Raw genomic sequence first — 22,624 nt, forward strand, 5'->3', positions numbered from 1 at the left:
TCTAGAAAGAGCAGAAAATATCTGGATATTTAACTGGTAGTACTAATGTTTGGTTGTGATGGACAAAGGACAGGAGACAGGTCATAAGTTAATTAAGGCAGTTAAGTCTGCTAAAGTCAAGTATCTAAGAGAAGCCCTGAAGTTTACTTTTGAAACTTTTGATCTAAAATATAAGAACTGGGGTACCTGAGTGACTCAGTCAGTTAAGCCTCTGACTTTGGCTTAGGTCATGATCTCATGGTTTGTGAGTTCAAGCCACGCATCAGGCTCTGTGCTGACAGAGCTTGGAGCCTGAGCTTGGAGCCTGCTTCAAATTCTGTGCCTCCCTCTCTCTCTCTCCGCCCTCCCCTCTGGCTCATGCTCTGTCTCTCTCTCAAAAATTAACAAACATTAAAAAAAATTAAAAATTTAAGAACTAGTGTATACTAAAGAGTGAAAAATTAAACATATTTGCCACATTTTGCCAACTTCAAGTAAAAGAATTTCATCTCAGATCTGGAAACCTCAGACCTTTTCTATAAGTTTTTGTGAACCTCTGTGCTCTAATGGACATTTCCTCTACAAGGTAACAAAGTTCACTGTTAGCTATTATGTTCTCCTTTTTTTTTTTTTTGAAGATATCCTATTTATGTATTCATTTGTAAAATTTATGATTGTGGGGTGATGGATTCCTGTTTAACTGAAGTGCTGAAATCTTGTATTATTATTTATTCTGACGCTCAAATTTTTCTATACTTAGTGAGCCCCTCCCAGCTGATACCTGGGTCTTTTTGATGTGCCACTATCATTTTTTTGGCACAAAAACATATTCCAGGCTCACACCGTCCTCCATCCTCACCCCTAGAGTCGATCATTTCCCCAAAGAAGTTCTAGTTCTTTGCAATGGGAGATAGTTACCAGAAACCAAGATCAGAACCTTGCCAGAGCCCTTTGCTATTTCTGGCTCATATCTTCTAGCCTCTCTTAGTAGACAGAGCTAGGAAATATATGTACACATACATAAACATACACACATTCATACTTCCATAACTACTATATATTCATTTGCATAAATGTATTATAAAAACAATGAATTCATATTGATACCCCCAATTGTAATCCAGTACCTCAGGGATTTGTAGCTTTCTTCTCATCTGAGTTTGTTAATATGTTCTTAAACATGAGAAATTGGTTCCCATCACCCTCAATATATTTATTTATTTGCTTAATTAGTTTACTTGTTTTTTCAATGTAACCAATATCTCAACAACACTGGCTTACCCTCCACCTCCACAGTGCCCCCACTGCCATTTTGTGTCCTTGACCACAAAGCCTGCTGTCCTGAATCTCTGTGAAGCTCTCCACCCTGATCATGGCCTGCATTCTTAGCTGGGAAGCCTAATGGTTTATACCCTAAATCTATTCCCCTTTCTCATAGTTCCACATCCTTACCTTTTGGATCACTGGCCTGTGTTTCCAGTAGCTCAACTCTCTCTTGTTGTCTCATACCCCAACTACTGTGTAACTCTTTCATGGATTTAGTTACTCTTCCTTCATTCCAAATATTTAACACTTCCTTCTAGTAGCGTTTCGCCTCTGTATGAAGAGCTTCCTTTAGCACTTCTTTTAGAGCAGGTCTGTTGGCTACATTTGAATTCTCTTAGTCTTCCTTCATCTGGGACTATCTTTTTTTAAAAAACATGTTTATTTATTTTTGTTGAGAGAGACAGCACAAGTGGTGGAAGGGCAGAGAGAGAAAGGAGAGAGAATCCCACGCAGGCTCCTGCTGTCAGCACAGAGCCGGATGCAGGGCTTGAACTCATAAACTGTGAGATCGTGACCTGAGCTGAAACCAAGAGCTGGATGCTTAACCAGCTGAGCCACCCAGGTGCCCCATCTGAAACTATCTTTATTTTCCTTTAATTTCTGAAGGATATTTTCATTAGATATAGAATTGTGGCTTGATAGATGAGGCAGTCAGTCAGTCAGTGCTCCACATTTCAAGAAGCTGAACATACATACCCACGTTGGACTATACCTCTATAGGAGATTGCCTTCTAAAAGAAGATTAAATAGGATACAGAGTCTCAGCATATCCAAAATGGACAGGATACAATAGAAAATCACTCACCATACTAGGAAAATCATATGAATGAAAAAAAAAACAATAAACAGAGTACAGAGAAGAATCAGATGTTAGAATTATCTCACAAGAATTTTAAAGAAACTATTATAAAAATGTTTCACAATGTCATTATCAATTTTCTTTGAACAAATGAAATGATTGAAAATCATTGGGGTGTCTGGGTGGCTCAGTTGGTTGAGCGTCCGACTTCAGCTCAGGTCATGATCTCACAGCTTGTGGGTTCGAGCCCCACGTCGGGCTCTGTGCTGACAGCTCAGAGCCTGGAGCCTGCTTCGGATTCTGTGTCTCCCTTTCTCTCTGCCCCTCCTCTATTCATGGTCTCTCTCTCTCTCAAAAATAAATAAACATTAAAAAATTTTTTTAATTAAAAAAAAAAAAAAGAAAAGAAAATAGTAACCAGGGGTGCCTGGGTGGCTCAGTCACTTAAAAGTCTGACTCTTGATTTCATTTCAGGTCATGATCTCACAGTTAGTGAGTCTAAGCCCTGTGTTGGGCTCTCTGCTGACGATGTGGAGCCTATTTGAGTTTCTCTCTCTCCCTCTCTCTCTGCCCCTCCTCTGCCCTGTTTCTCTCTCTCTCAAAATTAAAAAAAAAAAAACAAAAAAACAAAAAAACAAAAAAACTTTAAAAAAAAGAAAAAAGTAACCAAATGGAGATTGTCAAACTGAAAAAAAAAACAGTACCCAAAAATAAAAACATGCTTGATGACCTCAACAGTAGAGATAACAGAAGATAGGATCAGTGGATTTGAGCATAGAGCAATAGAATTTATATGATCTGAACAACAAAGAAAAGATAGACTGCAAGCAAATAAATAAATAATAAAGTAATAGATTAAATAAATAAATAAATAAATAGGCAAAATAAACAAACAAACAAATAAATAAATAAACTTTCAGAGACTGATGGGGCAATATATAAGAGCCATTATTTGTATCACCAGAGTTCAAAAACACAAGAGAGACAGTAAGACTGAAAAAGTATGCAAAGAAATAATGACTGAAAATTTCTAAAATTTGGCAAAAGACATAAAACTACAGATTCACGAAGCTGAGTAAAACCCAAGTTAGATAAAACCAAAGAATTTCATACCAAGACATAATATAATTAAACTTCTGAAAAACAAGGATGAAGAAAATATCTTGAAAGCATCTAGAGAGAAACTACACTTTAAGAGAGAAACTTCAAATGACAGTTGATTTTTTTCATCAGAAACCAGAGAGGCCAGAAGGAAGTGGTACATTTTTTTTAAGTACTGAAAGTTTTCCTTCAATTGAGAATTATAGATTGCAGAAGTTCTTTCACAGTGTATACATCTATCCAATCATTATGTTGTTTGCTTTAAATATATCCCATTTTCCCTTGTCAATTATACCTGAGTAAAGCTAATAAAAGGGCAAGTTAACAAAAAGAGAACATGTGTTCAAAATATTAGGAATGAAGGGAGAAAGGGACATTCTCAGACAAGAAAGAAAAAGAAGGAGAATAGAATTTGTTTCCCAGAAATCTACCCTTAAAAAACAGCTAAAGGAAGTTTTCTAAAAAGAAAGGACATTATAACAGAAGAAAACTTGAAACTTCAGAACAAAAAGAATACCAGAATGGGTAAAAATAAGGGTCAATGTAATAGACTATATCATTTCTCATGAGCTTCCTAAATCATATTTGATGGTTAAAGCAAAAATTATAACACTATTTGATGTGGTATTAAGTGACTACAGAGGAAATATTTAAGATAATTATATTTAAATTTTTTGAAGTTCATTTATTTATTTTGAGAGAGACAGAGACAGCATGAGCAGGGGAGGTAGAGAGAGAGGGAAAGAGAAAGAGAAGCCATCCAGGCACCCCAGATAATTATATTTTAAAAGTGGGGAGGGTAAAGGGATGTAAGTGGCAGTAAGTCTACACTTTACTCAAAGTGCTAAATGTCAATCACAGTAGACTCTGATAAGTCATGTATGTATATATTATCTAAAGTAATAACTAATAAATTGTACAAACCAATATGCTAATGAAGACTATAAGTAAATCAAGATGGAATTCTCAGAAATGTTTAGGCAACTCACAAGATGATAATAAAGGAAAACAGAGGAATTTACAAAAAGGAGCAGACAGCAAATAAAGAAGAAAACGTAATCCCTAACATATCAAAAATTAAAAACTAGACATTGCAAGACTAGAATAAAAGCAATGACAAGAAATAACATAATCCAACAATATGCTTCAAATACAACATAGATAGGTTGAAAATAAAAGAAATGTAAAAGGGTCCAAGAGATACTTGAGTGTAAAATCGAAAGACTTTGAGATTAAAATGGAGTTGGAGTGTGATGGAGGGGAGATCTTAATTACATATCTTAATGTAAGTTCTCCTGGAAGTGAATCTTGAGACAAGTATTTGTTTATTACTTTTGTTGGGATGGAATGGTCTAAGATGGCCTTTTCACACCTCTTGAGTCTCAGCTAGGATAGCTGGCATGGCTGGGAAGGCTAAAACTCTTTGCACGTGGTTTTTCATCCCAGAGAGTTTCATACCATCATGGTCTCAGGGTTCCAAGATGGCAAGAGTAGAAGTTGCAATACCTATTTGAGGTAGCAAACACACAAAGACAAAGATTAGAGGGAAAGAATGTGAGTTTAAGCATGTTGAACTTGTAGTTTTAAACACATCTGATTTGATATATTGTCTTGAAGCTCAGAATTCCGGAGGGCAGATATAAATCTGGAAGGGATCCATGTGAAGGTGGCATGCAAGTGACTAGGCATGTAAAAGATTACCTAGGGAGAAAAAATGGAGAAAAGGTCTGGTACTGAGTCCTCAGCACGTTAGTTTTTAATTGAAATCTTGAGATGTTTGGTAGGATTGTTCAGTATTAACTATTATGTTTTACCAAATACAAAACTGCTACTTTGGGTTTTTCCATTTATGGAGACTATATATATATATATATATATATATATATATATATAATATATGCATATATATGCAAATACAATGTACAAATTTTCTAATCCCTATAAACATAATCAAATAAGCCATGCTCAGAAAATATGTATATCCTCTCATATCTTAATGAAGATGTGTACATCTTACATGGACAACTCATATGAACAGATAAAAAATAATGGTAAATTTGGTAGACTGTCACCTAAGAATTTGAATAACTAGAAGGATACACCTGAACTCCAATAACATTTGCAGAATTTATAACGTGGGGATATTGTTTTTAATAATGCATCTTGAACCTAGATATTCTGAGTAAAACTGTAGTTACCATTACTTTGCTGAAACTATTATAAGAATTGTTTTTGCAGAAATATATATGAGACAAAAGGAGGTATAATTATTGAAATATTTTCACAAATTTTATTAAAGTAACTCAAACATAGTAGCCATATACAGTGTACATTTGTCAATTTTGGCTGCAGAAAATACTTTGAACACCCACCTGCCTTCTGATATTTTTGAATTCTGCCTTTCCCAAAATACAGTTTTAAATCTGCATTTTCTAACTTCCCTTGTGCCTAGGATTGCAACCAGGAGGGACCAGTTTCTATCAATCATTTGCACCCACATGAGTCTTCAATTTGGAAGTGATTAACTAAGGATAGGCTCCAAAAAACATCCTTTTTTTTTCTGGTGGTTGTGCCATTTGTAGTATCAAAGGCAGCTTCTCCCTTGGGACTGCTTTCAAAGCAGTTCAGAAGTTGGCACCAGACTATGGACAATGCTCCAGGTGTTTCGTCCCATAGCCCTCTCAAGACTATATACATTGTCTAGTATCTTTAATAGATGCCCTTTCTGTTTAAGCAGAATGAATGTTGTTTGCAACTAAGATTCTTAACAATAGAATAATTTGTATCAGAAGTTCAAGGAACCCTCCAGGAAATGGATATCTGGGTGTCATTATCTGGTAAGTTGGATCCAGTTAGTCATAGAGAAAAGAATATTGGTACCCAAGGCATACTGTAATGAAACAGTTGCTTATTTTATCATCTCTGCCCTTGGTCACCTGGAATAAAGTGACTGTTTAAGGCAAGGAATTGGAGGAGTGAATGGTTGCTGCTTTAAAAACAGTATAATGGGCATGAAGAATACAAAACCTTTAGGATGAGTCAACTACTACGTGTGCTGAGCATAGAGAGAAAGGAAATGATAAGCTTAAAGTTTAAAATTCTCGGTTCAAGAGAGTCAAAAAGCCAGGGCGATAAAATGATTACCCTAAAATTAGCTCTCATCTCTGCAGGGTTGATGAAACTGAAAATTAAATGCACAGTCTAATCCTGTGGTTTCTGAATTACGTCAGTTGAATTCAAATGGTACAATGTCTTTTATTGAAAGTTAAGACTTTAGAATCTCAGTCATAATTGGGGCAAATGGGAAAACCCTGAAAACTCTGAGTACTTTGAGTACTCTAAGTTACTAAACTCCCCTGCTAGAAGAAATAGCTTTTTCCCCAGCGTTTGATGACCTGTTCCTGCCTTCCTTGAAAATTACGTAAACACCTTGCTTGGAGCCGTTACCTTACAAGGTAGTATACATTTCTTCATAACCTATTCCCAATATGCTTCAATGCCTTAGACCCATAACTCATGTCAGAGTCCAGCATGCTCCAAGAAGCCACTGCAAAATTAAATCCAGATATAACAAACTTATACATCAAAAAGAATGCAATATTTTGCCAAGTTATATTGGAAAGTAACTGCAGGAATACACGTAGGAATGGATTCCGAGGTTCTGAATCAGAACAAATGAAATATATTTATATATTGAGGCAAAGTTTTAGATACAGGTTTAGAAAAAGGGAAATTTGGGATAAAAGCAGACAAAGGGACACAACCATCTTTAAAAGCATGCAGTGTCTATTCTCTGCAGGCTGAAAACAATGGTGGGAGATGCTGCCATTAGTATGTGCTTCATTAGCAGCACTTAACCCACATAGTAATAATCAGAGTCAATTGCCACACACCACTTTGTCTTGCCAATTGATTAGGGGATCCCTGGGTTTGAAAAAGTTATACACCCACTAAGGCCCCACTTTATCTGTGTAAGCAAAACAAAACAAATAAACCAACAACAGCAACAACTCCACCTAGAAAACAAGAGTCCAGGGTTGAGCCTTAATGTCATGACCCCCTGAGTCAATTCACAGCACAGAACTTTTTGAATGAAGAGGAGGCTGGGAATTCTTGAGCATGAACCTTGTGATGATACAGTCTTGGACTGGGCTGCTTAGAAGCAGACTCTGAAGGGAAGACTCTTGTGCAAGTGGTATATTTCAAAAGTGCTTCCGGGGCACTAGGGTGGCCCAGTCAGTTAAGCATCCCACTCTTGATTTTGGCTCAGGTCATGATCTCATGGTTCAGTTCATGAGATTGAGGCCTGCACGGGGCTCTGTGCTGAGAGTAGAGTCTGCTTGGGATTCTGTCTCTCCTTCTCTCTCTGCCCCCACTCTTTCTCAAAATAAATAAATAAACATATAAATAAATTAATTAAATTAATTAATAAATAAAAAACTGTGCACTAAGGATTTTGTGGTCAGGTGATCTGAAGTAATGCTAATCCCTGGGGCCCAGAATATGATAGTGTTTATGGGGGAAAGAAGGGTCAGTGATAAATAGAGTTTGGGCTTGAATACATAGCATGATAGGATCAGGGTTTGTAACACATCCTGTGGGTATTCCCTCAATTTCTTAATTTATTATTAGAATAGATATCCTCAGCAACCAGTAGAATCTCCATATTAGCTACTTAACCTACAGAGTGAGGGCTAACAAGGTAGAAACAGCCAAGTGAAAGCCGTGGGAGATTGTACTCCCCATAAAAATAATAAAACAAAACAAAAGCAATGTTGCATTTTTTTGAAAAAGAAGACCAGAAATTAGTACCTCCAGCAAAGGCTGGAAAAATTCAGAACAGTGATTTCTATCACATCCCTATATATCCCTCCTCTAGCCTTTATAGATAATTCTTGGTGAATTACAGAGGTTTATTTTAAGACAAATCCAGTAACAGCTGCTATTCTATATCTAGTTCTATGTCTGCTGTTCTATATCTACTTTTTCTTGTAGTTGCCTCTTGACCATTCCAACTAAGATGCCCATGGGTGTCTTGGGAAACAACAACTCATTACATTAATTTGGTAAACACAGTAGCATTCCTGCTTCAAATGGAAGTGATAGATTCCTCAAAGGGTTTAACAGGCCCTACAGGCACAAGTTAAGTTTCCTGTACATGTAGTGTTTACTCCTCCTGCACAGAACTTTGTCTCTCAATCTACAGCTCTGCCTTCATGAGGAATTCTCTTTTGTCAGTTCACTGAGGAGGGTAAACGTTGAGTCTAGTATACTTTGGTTTTGTAGTAAGCATTGGCATCAGGCAGGAGTGTAGTCTGTAGCTACTTCAGGGCGAACTGAAGAACAATAGAGAAAGGAGATGTTAAAAATGGACAAAATTTCAAATGGTGAATCTCATGATCCACTTTCCCTGAAAGAAACGATGGCCTGTATTATGGATGTACACTGATTCGTGGCTAGATATTTAGATTTAAAGGGATTTACAGGGAACAATATTGGAAAATAGATGGCAAAGAAACTTGGGGAATAGTTTGTAGATGGACCTCTCAGAATGTGCACAGATTGGGAGTGGGGGGAGGAGTGTGTCTCATTTGAACACTCATTAAGATTCTCTGGCTGAGAAAGAGCCTTTCCATAATCAAGTGGCCAAATTGACCTGCTTTGGAATCAATCAGCCATTTTCCTCAAAACTAATGCTGAAAGTTATGGAGGTTACACAGTCTCGGCAATGCAGTCTTGTTACCAACGCTGACCTGGCTAATGCCACTTCTGTGTACCCAACTTTCCAAAACAACCAACACTGAGCTCCTCATAAATTAACAAAATTGGGTGGGGAGGATAGCTACCCAGACTAGTTTAATTGTATAGGAAGCAGTAATTTATGCTCACTGAAAGAGACTTATTCTGCGCTGGATTTGCCCTCCCTTCCTTTCCCACCATGTTTCTGCCAGCAACACCATCTGTGAACTCACCAAATGCCTTGTTCACTCTCACAGAATTCCACATTTAGATTTTAAGCCCTACTAGATTACTTCTGACAAAAGAACCTGTCTATGGGTGGTGCTAGTGTTATCCTGTACCCTATTACTTAGAATCTATGGGGCTTAGAATGGTTGACTAGCTTACTAAAGATTTATTTACAGTTTTAGTTGGGTGTCAACAGCTTGCTAGGTTGAAATGCTGTCCTGTAGGATGTTATAAGCTTGGAATCAGCAACCAAGAAACAATTCTGTTTCTCCTAAAGCCAGGATACATGGGTTTAAGAACAGGGGTAGAAATGGGATCAGTAGCTTTCACCATTATACTCCACCATGCACTTACAAAAGGTTTACTCCTGTCCCTGCAATGGAGATTCTTCTGTTTCAGGGTCTTAGATCCAATGAATAAATACTTTTACATGAACACACAAAAGTGGTTCTGTTAAATTGGAAGTTGATGCGAGCGGTTTTTAACTTTTTAAAACTTTTTTTAAGTTTATTTATTTATTTTGAGAGAGAGAGAGAGAACAGGGAGAGGCAGAGAGAGAGGGGGAGAGAGGATCCCAAGCAGGCTCTGTGCTGCCAGTGCAGAGCCCAATGCAGGGCTCGATCTCACAATGCTGAGATCATGACCTGAGCTAAAACCAAGAGTTGGATGCTTAACTGACGGAGCCACCCAAGCGTCCCTACTCTTTGTGTCAATAAGACATTAAAAAATATATACCATGTTGGCTATGGTTAATCAATCCTTATAACTGGAATGAAAGCAGGTAGTTTATTCACAGAGGACAGGGAGAATTATATCCAGAATTTACAGAAGCCTAAAGAGGCTTCATAAAGCCTTTTCCAGGAATAAAGTGAATGGAAGAGTATAATAAGTTCACACAAGCAAGCCTACAAAAGTTTCAGCTCCCTCAGGACTAAAGGTATCCCATACAAGGTAAAGAATCAAAACCAAGATTTTGACTGAGGTCAAAGGAAACTCGGGATGTGTAGGGAATATACAAAGTTGTAAATACCAACTTTAGATTTATAATTAGTTTCAAAAAAGGATACCTGTAGACACTCACATTTTATTTCTGGATGGTCATGTAGATATTCATATAATAAATTTTCCAATGTTATTAATATAATAACATTTTCCGATGTCTCATCTTCTCCAGTATTATTATATGTTAGTCCCTAGGTTAGAAAATACCAAGAAGGAATTGTGAATACACCAGAGGTGGAAAAGACATCACCTAAATCTTAGATTTAGAGCTAGATTAATTGAAGAGAAGCTGGGTATTTCCTTCAGGAAAAGAGTAAGAACCTTTAAAGTATAATGCATATTTATAGAATATTAGGCTGCCAAATATTGTTGCTGTGTTGTTTGTAAGTTTTATGTGGTACAGAAATTGATGAGCTGATTTTTGTCAACTGAAAAATGAGCTGAGATAGATATTTCTCATTTATATCTGCCTATCAAATAAATTGTAAACACCTAATTTGCATTTTGATATCCTGCCACACTCTAAGTTCTATCTTCTCAAACTTGATATATATATTTTTTAGTTCTACATGTCCTAGAGAGTGCAGTAGCTAGGGTGAGACATATGGCCATGGTCCATCAATCGGAAACATTCATGGAAAGACCATGATTCAGAAGTGAACTATGCGTGAAAAGGTTCTGTATGGTGATTCCCCACCCCCCTCACGTCCCACTGAGATAGTGTTATCATTTTTGAGATGGATTTCTTGTGAGGCGAGTTCTCTGGTGTGTTCCTGTTCATTGTTTCTAGAAGCTTGTGTGATTTCTTTACTTCCTCTTTCACCTCTTTTCTGTAAGTAGCTGAAATGAATTCTCTTGTTTGCAATTAAGAACTTTAATTGTACCCTAAAATACATACATTTGAAGCTAGTCTTCAAGAATATGTAGCATTACAGGGGGAAAATAAAGGACTTTTTATTTTTTTAATTTTTTTTTTAATTTTTTTTTTCAACGTTTATTTTTTTTGGGACAGAGAGAGACAGAGCATGAACGGGGGAGGGGCGAGAGAGAGGGAGACACAGAATCGGAAACAGGCTCCAGGCTCTGAGCCATCAGCCCAGAGCCTGACGCGGGGCTCGAACTCACGGACCGCGAGATCGTGACCTGGCTGAAGTCGGACGCCCAACCGACTGCGCCACCCAGGCGCCCCATAAAGGACTTTTTAAACATCTCCTTTCTTTGATCCTTTTTGTAGCATTCTCTAAATTCATTTCTCAAATTGCTAATCTTACAGAGAAGAACAATGAGATTTCAGAGATATCCACAACTTTCTCACTATGAGCCTTTCTGAAGAAAATATAAGATGTAAATATTCTTTGTCTTTCTTGGCCACTGCATATATTTCCAGATAACTTTTAGACTGCATTTAGAAGGCATGACTAGGGCATGTCTAGGAAAGAAAAGGACTCCCAAGAATAGAAGTTGATTGACTCACCTTGACAGATTAAAGATGGCCACAATTCTTTGACAATTCTCTCATTGCTTTTACCAATAAAGTATGATGAAAGTGATGCTATACCAGATTGGATTGAGAAATGAGAGAAGAGAAAGAGAGAAAGAGAGAGAGACAAATCCTGGGCTAGTCCCTGGCTAAGTAATCCAAGGTGAGGCCTTAGACATCATGGTGGAGAAAAAAGCCATCCACTTTGTGCTTGTCCAAAACCCTGACCCACAGAATCATAAAATAAAATAAAAATGAACTGGGTTTTTTTTAATCACCAAGTTTTGGAGTAGTCCATTATACAGCAACAGGCAACCAGGATACCATAATATCCTCATTTATTTCTTTAGTAATTTGCATATGCTAACTAATATGCAGTATACCCATCTCTGAGCTCCAAGTACATTGGAATAAATTTCTCTCACACTGGGCTGTAGTTCCCATTTTATGAAGAACAAAAAGTTTCAAAAGCCACAGAAGTTGATCCTTGCAGTTAATAATGGAAAAAGGTAAACAAGGACAGATTTGGAGTTTAGAGGAGGGAAAGTGAGAAGAACAAGTCAGGAGGCTGTTTTAGTGATTTGTAGAGACTCTTTCCCCAGAAGGACAAACAAGGAGGTGTGCCAGTGACAATGAAGAGGTATTGTAAGAGTAAATTTTGGTCCAGGACACATAAAGGAGCACTGAGTAGAGGATTATAGTAAAGGTAGAAAGAATCATGTTCATAACCAGGAAAGCTAGAGCAAACAATTAAGTAGCAATGGAACGAGGCATTACCTGAAAAGACCAACCCTAAAAATAAGTGCTGTGATATTTCTTGGCCTGATCAAAATCTTTTTTCGAAGGGAAATAAAAAAGTAGGTCGACCATCCCAGATAGGTATGGGAGTTTAAATTGTTCTCACCATTTAGAAAGCAATGCAATATATTTGCTGTATATTTGTTAACCCCATCCAGGTCTAGGGCCACACTCTGTAATCAAATGCATTAATATTTTTGTATTTTGTAACAAAATATACAAAAACAGATAAAGTCATAAATAGTTTCATGTCAGTCTGGTCAACTTTTGCCACCTATGAGTGCAGTTTAATTTGATACTGGCACTCAATGAGTCACAAAAAGTTTTCAGTTTTCAGAGCTTTTTGAATTTTATAAATGTGGACAAAAGATTGTTAACCTGTAATAGACTGGTTGTGGCTAAATATATATGATGACTATAAGAAAATATACTTTAACATGGAAAAAAAAACATTGTACTTAAGGTCTAAGTTAACAAAAAATATGTTTGACCATTTTGAAGATAAACTGAAGATTATCATTTTTGACTGATAATTATCCTGAAACAAAATCTACAATTATTTCTAACAAAAAAATTAAAATTATATATAATAATTATTTCTAAAATCCAGTTAACTTTGAAGTGTTACTAAATACAACAAAAAATAAGCCAACAATCTAACTTAGATAACCCCCTAAGAGTTTACTGTAATAGAATTTGGGTTCTAATACTTAGGAGCTTAATAAAATAAGCAAAAGATAGGAAAGAAACTTAAGACTTCCAACTTCTGAAATATAGTAATAAAATCTTGTATTTGTTTATCATTTCGACTTTTAAAGTGTTTCAATATGGTCATATGGAATAACAATTCTCATTCAACTCAAAATTTGCGATACTCCATAGAAGTATTAAATACCATATCATAATTCTTAACTCCATGACAGAACTGTGGGTAATATAAAATAAATACATGTCATTGTTCCTTGTTCTTAACACATTGAAATAATTAATGTTATGGGGGCATTATGTAGGTAAGTGTTAAATGAAAAAAGTCAAGAGCCAGCATATTGGGCTGTTGGACAAAAAACGGGTCATCTTCCCTTAAATATAAAGAAGTAAACGTCTACAAAGCTATTATTAAAATCAGTTTCCTTTTCCTCCCACCAGGCCTCTGTTCTGCTTCCGGGGAAGTCTTTGAAAGGCGACTTGGGAGGTGAGTCAAAGGACTGATTTGAAAGGTTGTTGTCTCCCGCAAAGAAAAACAATGAGGAAAAAACGATTCTGTGAATGAGGGTTCTGATTAGAATAATTTTTCTGACCGAACAGCCTCTGGAATGATAGGAAGGAGGCACAACTGTCATGATTTAATCTTGCAAAAAAAAAAAAATTTTTTTTTAATCCATGCTCCACCTGCAGTGTTTAAGGTTGCAAAGTAAACTCTGATATGACAAGCATCATTTCATTTATTCTGTCTATAAGTGAAACACCATCTAGAAGGTCAATGCTTTCTCCTATGAAGTCCTTAAGCAGAAAACTTAATCTTGTGACAAATTTTTGGATGATCACTCTTCATTTGTGACTTCTAAAGTTTATTTTGCAGAGAGCCCTTCATGATAAATTACCACACTCGAAGGTCAGCTTTGTTTCCACTTTAAAGAGCTTACAAAAGACTAAAACAAAATCTTTGAGAACACATAATTATGCAACTGTTTTAGAAGCTGCTATCTGGAATAAAGCAAGTAATAAAAGAGAGGCACATTTGTTTATAAATGGTCAAGTCACTTACAAGATGATATTTTATCACTTCTACTTGCCCTTGAAACACAAATATTTGAAAAATAAAAATTTAAAAGACATCTTATTACTTTAAATATTTTACCAATAACTTTTACTTGGCCATTTTCTTTTACTCATTATCTACTAGAAGAAGTAGAGTATTCTGTGTGTTCTTTTTTATATATTCAGCTTTTGAAGTTTTCTCCATACACTTTGTTCATTCTTCACTCAGTCTCATTAAGCAACTTCATTCCTTCACTTGCACATAAACATAAGATTATTTTGATATGTGTGCTTGTTTAGATGGTCCTTGTTTAGATTTGCCTCATGTTTCAGATACAACTGTTCACCTCACTGCAAGTTCCCAGAGATGAAGCACCAATGTCTCTTCTGATGAATCACAGATGATTAAAAATACAAACATCTGTTGCATGATTTTTAATTTGCTATTAATATACTTCCATGTTTTAATGACTATAGCTTCACAAATATGTTTTAATATTAGTAAGGCAATTTCCCTCTCTCTACTCTATTTATACTTCCTCATGCAATATTTGCTCATGTGTGCTTCCAGGAGCACTATACAAGTACTTTAAGATTGTTTGCAAATTCTGCTAAGATTTTTATTTGAACTGAATTTAGCACATAAATTAATTTGGGGGAATTGACGTATTTATACTATGTTGAATCTTACCAAAAAGCCCAGTAGAAAAGAAATGTCCATTCATTTAAGTATTTTTCTTTGTAATATTTTCTAGTTCGCTTTTGTTTTCATAAGAATTCTGTGCTTTTTGTTGTTGCTGTTAATAGCTGACTTTTCCTTGAGGCACTGATACGACAATCCTGCTACGTCCAAGTAAATTTTTATCTTTTCCAATATTTCTACTCCTCATTTTCTCTTTCTTGTGCATTTCCTCTTCTCTTCTTTCCTCTTCCTGGTTCCTTTTTCCTTTCTTCTTTCCCTTCCTCTTTTTTGGTTTGTTTCATAGTATTATCTTGAATTCCAGGGAAAAAAATAAATACAGATGGTGATGCCAGGCCATGTCATTCCTAAATTTAACTTAAATATAAATGTTCCATTAAACATAAGACCAGCAGTTAGTTGGAAATAGAAATTCATGATCCTGTTAATTATCTTTCCAGTTCAGTAAATTTTTTTTCAACATTGTTCTGGATAGGGCAACTTTTTCTTTTTTGGTTTATTAAGACAAAGGTAGTGGTTTTTCCTCTTACTAATCTACTTTCTTTCCTTCATCAATCAGTTTGAAGTATATTTTCATATTTGTTGAACATTTCATTCTACTTAGGACTTCTGAATTGGTATCCATAAATGAATTTATTAATTATTTTTTCCGAATTTCATTGTGCTCTCTTTCTACTTTTATAAGTAGAATGGGTATCTTTAATTTATATTGGTTAATAACAGAAACATTTAAGCATTGCTTCAAGTTTGACCGTGTGCCTCTGAGTTTCATACATAGTATATTTTAATTATATTCTACATAGTGTTTCTCAAAATTTAAAGCAATATCTCTTTAACAAATATAAAAAAATCTTATGCTTACAAATTTTATCTGAGTTCCAAAATGAATGAAATATAAGCTCTCCCTCTATGGTGATTTCCTATTTTAAATACTTGACAATTTAAGTACTAGAGCAACTTTTTTGTTCCCAAGTTACCTATGGTTAAACTTTAAAACATTAATGTTCATTATTTATTGCAGTGGGGTCAGAATATGTGAATTATATTGAGTGTTTTATGGCTTACTCTAAGATTAAGTATTGTGAATGTTCCATGGATTCTGAAAAGTGGGTGTTCTCAATTATGGGACCAAAAAAATGATGCATTTGCAATTTCTCAAATCAGACTTTCTAATTATATTATTCACATCTGTACCTTATTCATGTGTTGCCTTAAGTTGTCAAAGATTGATAGAATGGTATGGTCTCCTACTTCTATTGTATTTGTTTCAATGAATCCTTGTATCCCTAAAACATTTTCTTTATATATTTTTATACTCTCTGTACTTAAAGGTCCATAACTAACATGTTCATTGTGGACTGTATATCTGGCATTGTTGTGGATTTTTTTTGGGGGGGGGGGGGCTGGAATTCTACAAAAGCTACTTTTTTAAAAGTTTGAATTGTTTGATATATTTTTCTGACTTTTAAAAAACAGTCAAGCTCTTGGTTTCTATAACACGGAGTTATCTATTGTTGCATATCTACTAATTGAAACCATCTTGGTCAGAAGGCCAAAATATGTAAATTGTATATTTACAGCAGTAGCTATAGGAAAAAACATACAGTTGCATTTATTTTAATGTTTTATTTCACATAAAAATATTTTTTCTTTATTGGGAGAGTTTAAACTCATATATTTTTACTTATGAATTACTTACATATCTCTTTGGTCAATTTTACAAATTTCCTCCTTTTAGGTGCCCTACCCACATACTGCTCCTTGTTAGTATAATCTATTACTTCTTGACCCAGATATTCCTATTAAAACACAATCTTTATACAATATAGCTTCTTTTGCAATATTCATTTTTGATACAGTTTTGTAATGAAATTTTGAATCATTTATACTTTGTTCTATTTTTTGCCTTGTTTCATTACTTGTCATGTAAATTCTCCCAAGTTCCCTCTTCTTGAGCTACTAATTTTGCTTCATTTCAGTTGAATTAAGTACATTTCAGGGTAACATTTTTTCCTAAAAATATGTGGAATTTCTATTTTCATGTATTGATTATCTCAGAATGTTTCTCTGCTGCCTTAACTTTAGATTAACCTTTCTTTGAATCAGAGGGCATACATTTCAAAGTGCCAAAAAGTGTCTCCTTACTTTTGGGAGTACAGACTGTTTCATGATATCTAGACATGTTACAATTGAAAGCCTAGGTTTCCTTTCTCCTAATTGCCCCATTTGGAGTTCTAGATTCACGATCATGGTAGATCATGATATCTTGCCTTCCAGGTAAGTATTAGAGGCCTACATTCAATTACCATCCTACCTGATGTTTCAACAGTCTTTAACATAGTGACCCTTTCAACCACCCTTGAAGAATCTTCTCCGTGACCTTAGTGACAACAGTTTCCAGTAAAGTGCTAGAAGCAGAACCAAGATTGTAAGAGGACCAGGAGAAAACAAATGATGAGGAAGGGAACCCAAACCAATATAGACTATTCTTTCAAGGAAACGAAAGAGGAGCAGGAGTAACTAGAGGAGGAGACTGGTTGAGGAAAGGTATTTCCAGAATGAGGGAGACTTTTGCCTGCCCAGAGAAAGAGAAAAAGAGGGTTATAGAGCAAAATAGGTTGAAAATGCCCAAGAATGGGGACCCATGTTTGAGGCAATAGCCCAGAGAGCACCAAAGAAGTTAGGGTCAATATACCAATTCCTAGATACTGGCTTTAAGATGCTGAGGATGTATATTTTTCACAAAAGTCTGTCTCTTTGTAAATCTCTAGAGTCAATTTGCAATCGCTACTCCTCAGGATTTCTAAATTTTAAATGGGATCAACTTTTTAAAAAGTGAAGATTAATCATCGTGCAACGTTGTTTTCAGGTGTACAACGTATTGATTTGACAATTCTATATATTACTCAATGATATGATATGATAAATGTAGTAATCATATATCACTGTCCATTATTACAGTATTATTGATTATATTCCTTATGCCATACTTTCATTTCCTTTTTCATTGTTCATCTGACTTATTTATTTTATAACTGGAAGTCTGTACCTCTAAATTCCCTTCATCTATTTTGAACCCACCCATCTCCCCTCTGGGTACCATTTTTAGTCAGACTTTTTCAAAGGTATTTTAAAAAGCCTACAATCTTATAAGAATAAATAATGCCAGGGGCACCTGAGTTGCTCAGTTAGTTAAGCATCTGACTTTTGGTTTTGGCTCAGGTCATGATCTCATAACTCCTGAGTTCAAGCCTCACATCTGACTCTGTGCTGACAGCATGGAGTCAGCTTGGGATTCTTTGTCTTCCTCTCTCTCTCTGCACCTTCCCCACTCACTCGCTCTCTATCTCTTTCAAAAATAAACATTAAAAATTTTTAAAGAATAAATGATGCCATATTAATTCTGTTCACCTGCTGATTTCTGGTGTAGTTTGAGAACTTTACTCTTACCTCTGATTTTTATCCCTAAGCATGAGAAACCTGTCTCTGGAGATGATCCTTACATAGTTTCTGCAATAGTTCGGCTTCTGAGCTGTACAGATAATTAAAGAAAATAACCATATATTGACAGAGACTAAAATTACTGTTTTTATTCTTGCTGTACATTTTTTAAAAATTCAATGAGCAATGGTGCAAATGGTAAGCAGCAGAAGACTTTTCTTTTAATATGTCCCTTTTATCTCAGACCCTGTTATTATTTTTTGGTCTTTGTATTTTAGTTGGTTTAAAATCACTTTCCATAACTCTTAGTGTGTATATATGTGTTTATGCAAATGGATACAACTCTTCTCCTTTAATGAAAGTAATAGTGTAATGAAAAGAAAACAATTATTAGTTGTGTATAGGCATAGCACTCGTGGTTTATACTTGTCAACAATGAAAATGGAAATGCATAGACTGACGAGCCATATATTAGTAGAAATTAAAATCAGCATGAGTCTTATATGCAATACTCCCCAAATGTTGGACTAAATGGCTTATTCCATACTGCCACATTTTCCAAATTTGTATATGCTAATATCTGCATCGTTATGCATTTTTTAGTAATTGATTAGAAAGCTAAGTTAAAAGACATTACTATTGTAACAATTATTTTAAATAAACATTAAGTCTAGTGTATTTGAAAAAGTAGATAAAATTGAAGCCATTTGATTTTAGAAGGAGTCATGCTCAGGTACTTTCAGAAACATTAATAGTCAGGTTTTCAATTTAAATGGACATAAAGTCCTTAGAAGCAAATCTTCTGACTAAATCATGTGTACTTTTCCATTTGCATTTTAAGAGGTTATCTGACACCAAGCAGTAACCAAGCTATTCCCTCTAGAAATGGGGTTGTATTGCTGATGCTAAGTTTAAAAAACGGAAATAAAAGTGAATTAAGCAATTCATTTAATATATTTACTTTAATCATGGATTGGCACATGAAGAGATTCATACAAAACAAAGTTTATATTTATATTAAGTGGACACAGTGGAGAACTTAAATTTTCTGATTATTTGACTGGGACACAGAGAAATAAAGGATAATCTAGCTATTATATTTTTCCATAAATTCAAGAAATAAGATTAAATTCCCTACTTAATCTTTTGTTTTTAACCCCTAAATATCCCAAAAGATATTTTGCAAACTAAATAAGATAGGCACAGATTATAATGGAAAGGAGGTAACATAATCACAAGTTTGTTATAAAAAAAATGTAAACAAGAAATAATAGGTTTTACTCCATCAGAAAAATAAAGCAAGGCAAAGACAATGAACAAAACAAAGCATGAATAGGGTGCAGTTTTCCAACAACTAGAACAGATTAAACAAAACATGTTTATTTTTGTAAGCATTTTCACAGCTCAAACAACCTAAATTTAAAGGGATCACAGGGCCTTCTTACAACGTGAAAATGTGGGGTCTAAGTGATGACTAACTTGTGGAAACCTAAATAAGGAAATTGAAACTTTAAAAGTTATGGGACAAATAAATTGTGTCTCAAGGAGAGAAAACTGGCCTGAAATTTCTGCTGCTGAATTAAAAAAAAAAAAAAATATATATATATATATGTGTATATATACACACTAGATAATTTTCCTTTTTTTGTTAGTTTACAAGACTTTGAATTTTAACAAAAGGATCAAACGTATCGTTATGCAATGTTAACATCACAATGTATTTTGAACTCAACAGACAAAAGTGAGCATGATTGCATAACATCCCCCATCCACCTTCTGTCAAACTCTAATTTTCTAATGTCTTGGTAAACAAATGAACTGTGCACATCTATCAGGAGGTTTCATGGATAGTTCTGTTCACGTGAGAAAAACTGAATTCTGAAGAAGCATGGATGCTGGCAGATGTCACATCAGTCTCTGACATCAACACACACTACATGCTAAGAGAAGGAACAAAGATGCTTCAGTGTGTTTAGTGACCATACGAAACTGGATGCTCACATCCCTAATAAAGAGTAGTTCTTTCTTTCATTGTTAATTTTTGTTGTTCACTAATTGGATTTGTTGGTTCGTTCATGAAAATAATGTAGTGCGCTCCTGACAGGCCAAGTAAACATCCCTGCCTACATTACCCTGAGTAGCCTGAAGATGAACAGTGGACAAAGCCCTAACTCTAAGGTTTGTGTGACCTTCATGAAGTCAGTATATCTGACTGAGCTCCAGGTTTCCTATTTGTAAATGAACCAATCACCTAGATTACTTGTAAGTTGTGTTTCCAAATCTAAAGTTTTCTAAATTATGCATTCCAATTTACACAAATTCAGGGTCAGTACATGGGCTTTAGAAAGTTAAGAGGGACATTTACAATGCGTTCAAGGTCCAGGTCATCAGAGAAATCTGTATTCTGCAACCTGCTGAATTTTTCAGATATTTACAGAAGCAAGTCAAATGAATTTTAAAAATGACAACTCCACAGAGAGTTGTAGTTTCCTGTAAAAGCCTTCTTCTAAAAATATCTAAATTCTCGTCTTCAAGTAAAGTGTGAAATAAGTAGGAAACCAATCCCATAGAGCCATAATCTGTACACTATAAAATATCACTTGAAGGATGGGTAAGATTCTGGGCACACATGAAAGTTGGTAATGTCTTTCTTTCCACACCAGTCTCTCTGATGCTTCAACTTTTCTTATCTGCAGTGGTGGGCCTTTTTCCCAAGGACTAGAAGAGGTTTGGGAATGGATTGAGAGACCATGGCATCAGGAATGGAGTAGCTAGTGTTCAGCCCTAATGAGGGTAAAGTCCATATTGTTGAGTATAAGCAAGGCCTCCATTCCTACCCACTTGGTGCTTTTTCATAGGCTCATTTAACAAGCATTAAGATTGGCTGGGATTAAAAACTGACTTGTTATCTATGGATCATGTCTTCTTACTAACTGACTTATTAAAAGCTTTATTTATCCATGCATTAAGAGCTCATCTACGGGCGCCTGGGTGGCTCAGTCGGTTACGCATCTGACTTTGGCTCAGGTCATGATTTCATAATTTGTGGGCTCGAGCTCTGCACTGGACTCTGTGCTGACAACTCAGAAACTGGAGCCTGCTGGGGATTCTGTGTCTCCCTCTTTCTCTGCCCCTCCCCCACTTGTGTGTGCTCTCTCTCTCTCTCTCTCTCTCATTGCCTCTCAAAAATAAATAAACATTAAAAAAAAAAAGAGTTCATCTAGGGGCACCTGGGTGGCTCAGTCAGTTGAGCATGGACTTTGGCTCAGGTCATGGTCTTATGCTCCCTGAGTTCGGGCCCCACACCAGGCTCTTCTGATGACAGCTCAGAACCTGAACCTGTTTCAGATTCTGTGTCTCCCTCTCTCTCTGCCCCTCCCCTGTTCATGCTCTGTCTCTCTCTCTCTTTCAAAAATAAAACATAAAAAAAAAAAAAAAAAAAAAGAGCTCATCCAGATGTGTCTTCCCCTTCTTCCTTGTTACCATTCTTCTGATGTTGTTCTTCCCAGGTCCCTGCCCAACTAATAAACTTGCTAACTACTCATAAATCAATGTAGACCTGTATCTCAGGGCAACGCTCCTTCCCTGATAGGTAGACAACTAGATACTCTTTTCTTTTTGAGGATTTTGCTTAGGCACTGTCTTTTAGGGCCACCTCTGGGGGATGCGGTAATGCAGTCACTATCTACTTTCTGTGTTAGCATACAGTGCTAAACCAAGGATGAGAGTTAAGAAAGAAGTGGCAAGGCAGTAGAAGCAGATACCATGGGATTCTGAGCTACCTACTCATTCATTCTGTAGAACCTTCTAGATCTGCTAAATCTCAATCTCATACAGACCATATTCATTTAACATCGAAATACTACTGCACATGTACAATTTTATGATTCAGTAAATCATAACATGGGTAGTTCAGATTGCACAGGCACTCGGTCTCCCATGGTCAGGTCTTCAGTCTCCACTAAAGTAAGCCAAAGGTTGATTTTCAAATGGAAAATGGTCACTAATGTCAGTTTCTTTTTTTAGGATCCTAGAAGGAAACAGATGTCATTCTCAAAAGAAGACATTAATAAAGGGACTATTTAAAATTTGCGGGCAGGGTTAAGGGACACCAATAAGAGATGGAAATGTTCCCTTGGGCTAGCAATAGCAGGAAGCTATACACGTATAGTTTTATAACTTTTGGTATAATTTACTTGTCTTTGGAAAGTATATGAAAAAAAGTATGCTTACTTTGAATGTGGACAGATGCGATTATGTTTAATAGCCTATA

The 22,624-nt window shown here is 35.7% G+C and overlaps 1 long non-coding RNA gene across 1 annotated transcript; it reads right to left on the reverse strand.

Moving 5' to 3' along the window:
• Positions 1-4,507: 4,507 nt before the first annotated feature.
• On the reverse strand, positions 4,508-10,361 carry LOC123582259. The gene is made up of 2 exons (XR_006704288.1): positions 10,254-10,361; positions 4,508-4,711 (listed from the first exon to the last, which is right to left on the reverse strand). It is a non-coding gene; the product is annotated as an uncharacterized LOC123582259 (long non-coding RNA).
• Positions 10,362-22,624: the final 12,263 nt, after the last annotated feature.

Source organism: Leopardus geoffroyi, chromosome B3 (assembly GCF_018350155.1).
Source record: "Leopardus geoffroyi isolate Oge1 chromosome B3, O.geoffroyi_Oge1_pat1.0, whole genome shotgun sequence".
NCBI classification, from domain to species: Eukaryota; Metazoa; Chordata; class Mammalia; order Carnivora; family Felidae; genus Leopardus; species Leopardus geoffroyi.